The following is a 9697-nucleotide window of genomic DNA, read 5'->3' as shown; positions in this document are numbered from 1 at the left end:
ATAACATCCGTATTGAATTATGCGTGCATCATTCTGCATGCATAATTATACATGGTATGCACATAAATGCAAATGTGCGCGGTCTATACGTACGTGCATATGTATACTGTGTGATATACGATATAAGATTTGTATATACGGTATGTAGATATGCCTATATATACGAAAAGTGAACAACCTTTCACTTGTACATTTTAAGAGAGGCGGGTAAAAATGCACTCCGTGGCGTCGTCCGCGCGCGCTCGCCTTGCGCGACAAAAAACCCGCACAGGTCCTCGCCGGAGACTTCACTCTTAACACGAAGACGACGACGACGCCGCCGCTCGCGAACGTGAAAGCGACGTTCGCTGGTCGCGGTTCGCTAGCCCTTTGCCGCTACCGCCACCAACCACCACCCGCTCGCTCCCGGAGCCGCGGGAGAATATCGCTCCTGTACCCGTGCCGGACTGGGTGAGAGACGTGGCCGAGATCTCGACTCGCGCCCCCCCCCCTCTTACCCACGTCGCGAAAGTGCTTGTTTTGTAAGTGCGACGCCAGGGCTGGGCAACCGCGACTCCCACAGAGATTCGTCGCGCGTCTCCGCTCGTGTCCCCCCCCAACCCCACGTGTTGTTCCAGCCGCAGGTGTGGAAATGTCTCCATGCTCGAGCGAGATTTTTGATTGCATTTGGAGCGGTGGAGATTTCGCATTTCCTACGGCAGGGATGCGTTGGACTATAATTGAGCGGGGGTTTTTTCTGCCAACAGGTCTTCTTCAGGAGGCACAATCAAAATCCGTTATTTTAAATGTGCTTGTTACTTGACGTGTAACTTCACCGAAGCGGCAGCATCTTAACTCGCAAATACAACCGTTTTTTTTACGTTCACCAAATTGATAGTCGTTTTATCGACCGCAAAAAGAATAACGAGCCGCGTATTTTCCCGTCCCAATTGTGAGCCAGACGTTGGATTTTGCTCTGCTACAAAGCCGCTGCGACCAGATTGAGCGATGCCAGTGCCCTGCGTGGCGACCCCCGGTGTGTCGTCCCGGTCGTACCGCGTGGAGAAACGACGCCGCGGCAAACTCGGCGCCAAACGGCACGCGGTACAACCCGACGGCACACGCGGAGGGGGGGAGCCGTGCAGCGCGATTGTGGAACGCTTATTTCACGGTGAGCGTGCGGTTTCCCGCAGGCGAAAACGTGCGCCGCCGATTTTAGACATGTGACCGGTCCGCTCTCCTACAGTCGCTGCGAGCGCGTTCAAATTATCCCGCGGAGTAATTTTTTGTTTGCAAGCGAAGGCCGGTTAAACCATCACCGGAGCGCCTGGAAAAGACCAACACAACGCAATGGTTATCCGCTCCATGACGGAACGTGCACGACCGTCGTCTCAATCATCAGGACGCGACGGTCGTGGCTTTTATCAAGAGCCGCGATAGAGGCCGTGAAAACAGGCGCGGCCTCCTCGCGTGTGGTGGTTGCGCGACGCTGATGCTTCTCAAGTCGCCGCCACCGCAACTCGCCGCTCGTCGCCCTTAACCGACAACAAAATGCGAGGTGGAGAGTGTTTACCTGCTCGGACTGGAGGTGGCCCCAATGACTTGGCCGCGCGCGCGCGTCTTAAAATCGAATCGTGAGCGCGTGGAGAATTGTTGCGAAGGTGCGGTTGTTTTCGCAGGAGGCAGGCGAGGATCGTGATGCGTCCTCCCAGTTTGACGAATTTGCGGGTGAAATGTAAAAATCTGCCAGACGTGGACCGTGACGCCGGCACGCGCGCGTGGCTTGCTCGGTTTTTTCAAATAGCGTCGACGGGATTCCACTTTCACGTTCACCACGAAGTTAATACACGCGCAGTGTTAACTCGGGTGGCCGCCGGGCTCGGACCGCGAGCCGCCACGACGAGCGGCAAAATGCGCCACGACCGCTCGGCCTTGCCACGAGCCCAAGACCCCCAGCATACACGGAGGGAGAGCGAGAGAGAGACGTGTTCTCTCGGCGGTGCGCTCTTTGGGACAACTTCGCCAGGAGACATTTTCGGGAAACTCTTCCAAGGGGCAAGCGGCGTGGTCACGTGATGGACGCCGCCTTGTAACTCTCTCTCTCTCACCCGATTGGCCAGAGAGGTTCAAATGTCGCTTGTAAAATGTTTCTCAAAGTGGCACCCAGGTCTCCCCGGGGCAACGTGTCGCCTCGTGCCTGCAAAACGCGGAGACAAACCAGCACACACGAGAGGAGTTTTTGTCCGACAACATGTTTCCCCGTGTGTGTGTCCAACGTCCGGCGCTCTTTTCCAATCCACTGCTGGATGAAGGCCTGCCACACCGTTTGGGCTTATTTGACCATATGTCCCCACGCTGGTCTGTGTGGGTTGGTGATGGCCGGGGCGGGGGGGAGCATAACTGCAGTTACAACAATGGTCTTTTTGTCTGCACTACCCTCTGCTGCCCACCACACAACCCTGCCAGCAACCCCACGACAACCTGCTATTGCGTGGAGGTCACCCATCCAGGCTGAACCCCTCCCGGTTGATGCGGCCGTCCGTGTACGCTGGGAATTTAAACTGACCGGGCGAGTGGCGAGCGCCGCACGGCGTGGAGAGACGCGCAAGTTTCGGTACGTGCCGGTGACCAGGAAAATATTTCCACATCCGACGCACCACATCCGAGGTTGGTACCTTTTGTGGCCGGTCACGGGCCCACCTCCACCAAGAAAATGTGCGGTGAGACATCGCCCCTGACCCGGGCGGGGAAGAGGTCAAGTTGGGGGGAGGAGTCGTTGCCAGTCCTTGGTGTCGTCGTCGTGGTTTGCACTGCAGCAGCATTGCGTCGTGGCCGCTCGGGTTTGAAGGCCCCGAGCTTCCTCGTCGTCGTCTGCGTCGTGACGTCCGTTCTTTTCTTTCGCCCCCCTCCCCCAGCTCCCCCCCCCCCCACCCACGTCCGTGTGTCCTGCGCATCGCTCCGGCTGTGGATTCGTGACCGAGTGGGGGGGATTGGGGGGCTGTGTCGCCAGGTCGCGGGGTGGCGGAGAGCGCGACAACATTTCCCATCCCACGCGACAAAACCGTGAACTCGATTATATTCGCAGAATGTGCCCCGGTTTAATACACTGGCGTTGTAAATTCAATTTGACCTTTCGTGGCAAAACAAACAAACACACTTCTGGTTGATGTTCTGTCGGTTTTGATTAATATGCTGAGCTCGTGCCAGCTTTTAAAACGGTGACCACGTCCGTGATGAATTGGTTTAAATGCAGCGCAGTCATTATCCTCTTGCTTTGGGGCCCCCCACAGACTCATAATTGACTTGTGAAGCATTGTGGGTAAAATCGCATATCTAAGCAGAATTCGCCGCTGTTTGTTCCACTTGTAAATCTAATTTAGTGGCGCTCTCGAAGGCCTAATTTAACTTTCCGGAACAACATTTTACACAATTTGCCAACGCTTGGGACGTTTTCGCGTTCCGTGTTATTCCGAATGTTAAACGCGGGCATTCATCTCTGGAGGGAAAAAAAACCCTCTCGCCTGGCTTCACGGGGCCACGTTTGAGTGTCGTGCGTGGCTTTTACTCCCTTCTCGCCAGCAGCGGTCGCCCCAACGCTGGAGGATCGTGGCGCCGGACCGGGCGCTAAGAAATGCAATTGCGACTTGAGGAACGGTTCTCTGCACACGCGAGATAATTAAATCCTTTAAATGTTTGTGGGCGCTGTGGGTTTGTAATCAACGATGGTCCATGGGGTGGTGGGGGGGGGATAAACAAAAAAAAACGCTTGTTAAAAATTCCCAACAATATTAGACGACAACATTCTCACGTTTGGGATGTGTTAACCCTGCCGATATTGCCATTTGCTTTTAAGCCGCACAAAACTCTGAACGATAATAATTCACTTCTAATTCGGCACACAATACCGCCGCTACGAGCAAAAACATCTGTCGACGAGACGCCAGCAATCGTCTTCAATGAATTTGGTGCGACCACCGCTGCGGCGGGGGGTGGCTCGATTTGAGTAAAACCACAAACCCGAGTAAGTGGTGCGGCAAAGTGGGGCCCGGGCCACGGACCCGACAGTTTTGGGGAGTCTGCGTGGCGTGAATAATTTTAGTTTTACTCACGATGACACCCGGGTAGAGCGGCAAAGAAGCGGCCACTCCCGAGTCGTGGACCTTTTTCGCGGTTCAGAGGGCCGCGAAAAAGGTCGCTGCGTTTTCTCCCCCCCCCCCAGACCCCCCAATAGTTCTATCACGTGTACAAAGTTTACCCGAAACCCCAACAGGCGCGTCCGCGGCGTGCCGCGCAAAGAACACCGCGGCGCTCGCCACCGCCGCCGCGGCCCGTCCGAACTTGGGTCACCAGAAACAAGCGAAGCGTCGCCCTCCCTCCCTTCTCGCCTCGTCGACGAGGATTTTTCTCTTCTCGTTCTGTCTGTGAAGACCGCCAGGAGCTGCCTCTCTGAAGTCGGTCCACGCTTTTCCTCCGTGCGTTTTCTCCCACGTGGGGGGGGGGGGGGTTTCACATCTCGCTCTGTAAGGTTACTCAAATGAGAATTCTGCTGAAGTTCCTCGGTGAAACTTCAACACGATCAGGATCAAAATGCCGGCAGGGCCAAAGTCGTTGATGCCATCACCTCGCGCGGTGCTTTCTACCCTCCAGATCCCGCATTTGCAGATGCGCAGCAACGTCCAACAGTGTTGCACGATCATATCTCTAACATTCACCTGCCATGAACTCTTGGAGAGACTTCTGCCTTGCCACAAAATGCCTCGCGACCGTCTTGAGACACCCGAAAATTGCCAGCAACTTCTCTTCCACATGCTTTGGGCGCAGCTCTCTCAGACGCACACAGTCATACAGACGCCACCGCCAACTCAAACACCATTCAAGCTCATCCCGATCTCTTTCTTCTCTTCCAAAGTGGTTTGTATCTTCTCTGGCGCTCTGCCTTAGCGGTGGGTCTGTGTCCGCCATCTTAGCCATCCTTGGTTCTCTGTCCTCTTCATTGCCACAGCTCCTTCATCATCAGGGCGCCACGGTGGCGAGATGTTAACTACCTCGCCTGGTATACAGGAGGTCGTGGGTTTGAGCTTGACTCTGACGCCTGCTGTAAATTTGGAGTCTGCGTGTTCTCCGTGGTCGCGTGGATTTTTCTCCGGGTCCCCTTCCCCCGCTCTTTCCCTCCACATTTATGAACATGCATTTTAAGAGTATTTGGCTGCTATAAATGTCTACGTGATAAGCCACTTCAGTTGAGCTATCATATGTGGACAGGTCGCTTCTGAAAAAGAGCTACATAGCTCAGTGGGCCTTATCTGGTGAAATTAAAAACTATAGTTTATTATCCCCCACCCCTCCCAAGCATTGGCCTTCCCCTCGTAGCCTATCGGAGACCAGTCTTGCAAAAAAAATCCGCTTCTCTCAATAAAGCTGCTCACCGAAGCTGCTCTGCACGACTTCCTGGGCCCTGCGAGAGAGGCCAATCTCGCAGGCTCCTGGGATGGTCCCCCCCCCAACCCACTTCCTGTGAATCGTCACCCTCCCGTGTCCTTGGCTTTGCCTCCCTGCGAGGATTCTCTCAAATCGCACGGTGGGCGAAAGTTCTGTAGCGTGCTTTTTAGTTTTGCCCCTCGTGGGTTTTGGGTAAACTTTGTGTTCGTGTCACAGCGAGCCGGGCAAGTGGCAACCCGTGTGTGTGTGTGGGAGGAGGAGGGGGGAGCGACTCGGGTTGCCGGGAACACCTCTGGGTAACGGAATTGTCGCCGGAGAGTGAGCCGGTGGTCGCCCCCTGAAACGTGTTCGTTTTTCTGGTGAAGATGAAGACTGCCACAAATAACAGACACGAAGAGGGAGGAGGGGGGAGATGCATTTTACTTGAAGTGAAGGCTGTGCGTTCCCTACAAACGTTGCCACGTCTTGCTCAAAACACGCATCTCGTGTTGCGTTATAACCCGTTGCCTGGTGTTGCCATCCGTGTGTTTCCTCAAGCTCGCTAGGGCAGGGCGTGGGGGACCCTATGACCTGAGATTCCATTTCATACAAAACCGTGGCACACACGAGGCCTACCACTCCAAAAACAACCGGCAAACGATACGTGTGTATGCACGTACGTACGCTGGACTTCTTTCGCGCCGTACGTAGCCAACCGCGCTAATCGGAGGACAACACTAAACACAAGAAGCGGGTTCTGAAGAAATTAGTTTTCAATCTTCGATTATATCCACGACTTGCTGCAAGCATGTTTAGCCGCACACATCGGGCGGCAGGCAGGATGGCACAGCAGTGGGTGACACCCGGTACCTCGCAGCACGAAGCGCCCGAGTTCGATTCCCGAACTAGCGCTTTTCTGCGCGGAGCTGGTTATGCTCTGCCCTTATAAATAATGCGTTTCCTCCCACGGCTAATAAAACAAACGATCTAAATGCAACTGGCGTTGGCCATACATCCCATGGCTGAATAATGCAACTTGCAAATCGCTCAATTGGGATGGCACACAGCAACATTTGCCCTCTCACCCACCCACCTCGCCCACTCACCACCTCTTAAAAAGTCTTGAGATTCCGTGAAGCCTACCCGAGCGAAAAATGTCACGATAACTAATCGTGTGTACAGGATGGTGGTGGGTGAGTGGGGTTATCGTCGACCTAGAAGGGCGGTTTAATGCGCGCGTGCGTGCTCGTGTTCAGTAATTGAAGACAGTCGAAAGTCCTGCTCGGCCCTCCTAAGTCAAAGAGGATGGAGAGGGTCGGGAAGGGGGTCCCCCGCCCATGCCGTAAGGAGCTGGGAAGCTGAGAGAGAGGAGAAGAGGGAGCGTTGTTTGTGAAATGCCTCGGAAATTTGCTGCGTGTTGTTTGCTGCGTTACTCAGGAGGGCGGGACGAAGGCTCCCCCTGGCATGCAGGACGGTGTTCGCTGACGACTGTAGCTGTAGTTGGATGTGTTTTGTTGGGTGAAGTATAACCGAGATGGAGAAAGGGGAGTCGTAGGTTGCGACGGTGTGTGTTTTAGTATGGCCCAGGGTTTCGGTATAACCGATTTTGATTATGGAATACTTTTGTCCTGTTATAGTGTAGCAAAGGGGGGGGGGGGGGGGGTTGGTGATGGTGGGGGAGAACGAAAACATTTAAAGGAAAAATAAAAAAACTTGCCCTCAATAAACCCGATATTTCAAAGTACGCTTCGTGTTGCTGCTGTGCATGGATGTGTCTCTGCGGTGGCCGGGCGTGCCGTGAATGCGAATTCGTGCTCAGCGGTGACCCCCGCCGTGTGCAAGGGTCACCGTGGGAAGGGGGAGGAGTCACCTTCGACTCCCCCCTCCCGGTGATTGGTGGAGGCGTTCAAACCAAACGCGTCCGCCTCGCCCACGGCTCGAGGCAGCGTGTGTACACGGGGGAGCGGTGGTGCAGCGGTTGGCGCACTTGAACGATGAGCATTGGTTTCGCCCGAGTTCGATTCCCGCTCACGGCCAACATCGGCGATGTTGAGCTCAAACCTCGTCCTCTGCCGCCTTAATTGAGCATCTCGAATGGTTTGCGAACACCACCGAGATGGGGTAACCACCCCACCGCTAGGTAGATGGGTAACCACACCACCACTAGGGAGATGGGGTAACCACACCACCACTAGGGAGATGGGGTAACCACACCACCGCTAGGTAGATGGGTAACCACACCACCACTATGGAGATGGGGTAACCACACCGCCACTAGGGAGATGGGGTAACCACACCACCACTGGAGCGCCGTGACGGTCTTCATCGGTGCTGGCTGACATCGTTCGTGAGGGGTATCGAGTGGTGGTCGTTGTTGGGGATCGGTTTGCAGAGTCATTGGCGCACTTTGCCACGATTCCAGCCAAACCTGGCTTGGGGCCCCCTGAAAAAATTGTCTCGGTCTAAAACGAGCAACGCTTGCAAAGGAAGCTCTGATTGGATATTATTGTGGAAGTTTGCTACCTTTTCGCCAGCCATTTGAAATCTGATCGTCGATACCGTCCACCGATGTGCCCCTTTTGCAAGGCAGCCGTCGCTCTAGAGCACGTGTTTAAAACAGGCGCGCACACGAGCAATTACTGGATTGATGGGGGGAAATTCGGAGCAAATCGTCGGTGACCCGTCAACAAAGGAGCGCACGGTGGGACCCCGAGAATCAGAATCGTGAAAACCGCCACGAAATCCACTGGCCGTGAATGACCGCAGGACCTGGGATGACATCAAACCGAATTTGCGTTCTCGTTAAACGGAATTAACGATACGTGACCTTTCTAGCCAGTATCGAAATATAAGAATAAGTTTTACCCTTTCTGATAATAAAACAGGTGTCAAGGTCAATGGCGGAGCTAGGACTTTCAGGTAGGGAGGGGCAACCCCTCCAGCAATGAAAAATGATAGGAGTTGTTAGTAAGTAAGGAGTTGTTAGTAAGTAAGGACTTGTCCATTGCTTTTATTCGACCCGTGTGCGGCGATGGCGCAGCCATCGATCGAGGGTCGAATTCGAACCGCGTTGTGTGATCGGCATCGCGCTCGCTGAAGGTGTTGATGCCTTCAGGGAAGTCGTGTGCTGTATACGCAACTGCGCACAATTTTGTGAGTCACTTATAACTGCTTTGCCGTTAGTTATTGCAAATTATGGACTCAGACTATTGTCCTCTCATCTCAGAGTCCCTGGCGCGTAATAACATGCTACAGTGGCAGTGGGGGTCGCAAAATGCCGCTTTATTACTAATCAACCCCAATGATCCGATCGAAATTAGGGATTCCAAATCTGGCATCAGTTTTTGTCTATCACATCAGGTTTTGAGATATCAAATATTGCATTTTCAATAAAAACTGCAGAAGAAAAATATTAAATGTGGATATCTACATAAAATGATATTATAAACACACTATCCTAAAAATACAGCACCATATTTTAACACTAAAGCAGTCACTGCCTCGCAACAACTTGCAATCATAAGTGACAGAGTTAATTTCGGGTAAATCAATGAAAATGGGGTATGCCGATAGCATAAAAATGAGATGTGATAGAGCAAATCTGAGATCAGATTTGGAATCAGCACCCTGAAATTAGTCTAAAACAGCTGCAAAAGTCCAGGCCAGAAAAAAATGTGTTTTTTTCGTTGACCAGTGTAATATTCCATTCCTTGGCTGCTGCCTCCGCCGCCTCTCTCATTACTCGACCACTTGACCATCAGCCCTCGCTCCTGCCAGCGACGCGTCCTCCATACGCCGACTTTTATTAACGGTTCGAATGGTGCCGTAATCGATGGTTACATCGCTCCGTATCTGTAAGTTCAACAATACAAATGCACTAGCAGTGTTATTCCAATCCCGCTCCTCCAGAGATCACGGTTTGGCTACGTACGGTGCGAAGGAAGTTCAACGTACCGTATCATCATACGGATCCGCAGCAGTCATCCTCCACTGCTTGTCACGCCGTCGATTGCCATATGTCCGATAGCACGATTAAGAATAACAATAATGGTGTACAGCCAATATCCATCCACTGCTGGACGAAGGCCTCCCCACACCCTGTCGGTCACCGGGGTTGTTTGACCATACTTCACCGCGCCGGTTGCCGACGCGGAGCGCCCAGAACCGGGTTCAGCCGTCGGTTCGGCTGGTCCACTGCGCAGTGCGCTAACCACTGCGCCACCGCTCCACCCCCACGGACGGGGGCATACAGCAATTGGGGTGATTTTCGTGTGTTTTAAACGAGGCGTAAGCAACAGGC

This window comes from Lethenteron reissneri, chromosome 45 (assembly GCF_015708825.2).
Source record: "Lethenteron reissneri isolate LAM-NWPU_2019-01 chromosome 45, ASM1570882v1, whole genome shotgun sequence".
NCBI classification, from domain to species: Eukaryota; Metazoa; Chordata; class Hyperoartia; order Petromyzontiformes; family Petromyzontidae; genus Lethenteron; species Lethenteron reissneri.
This window is presented reverse-complemented; position numbering follows the sequence as displayed.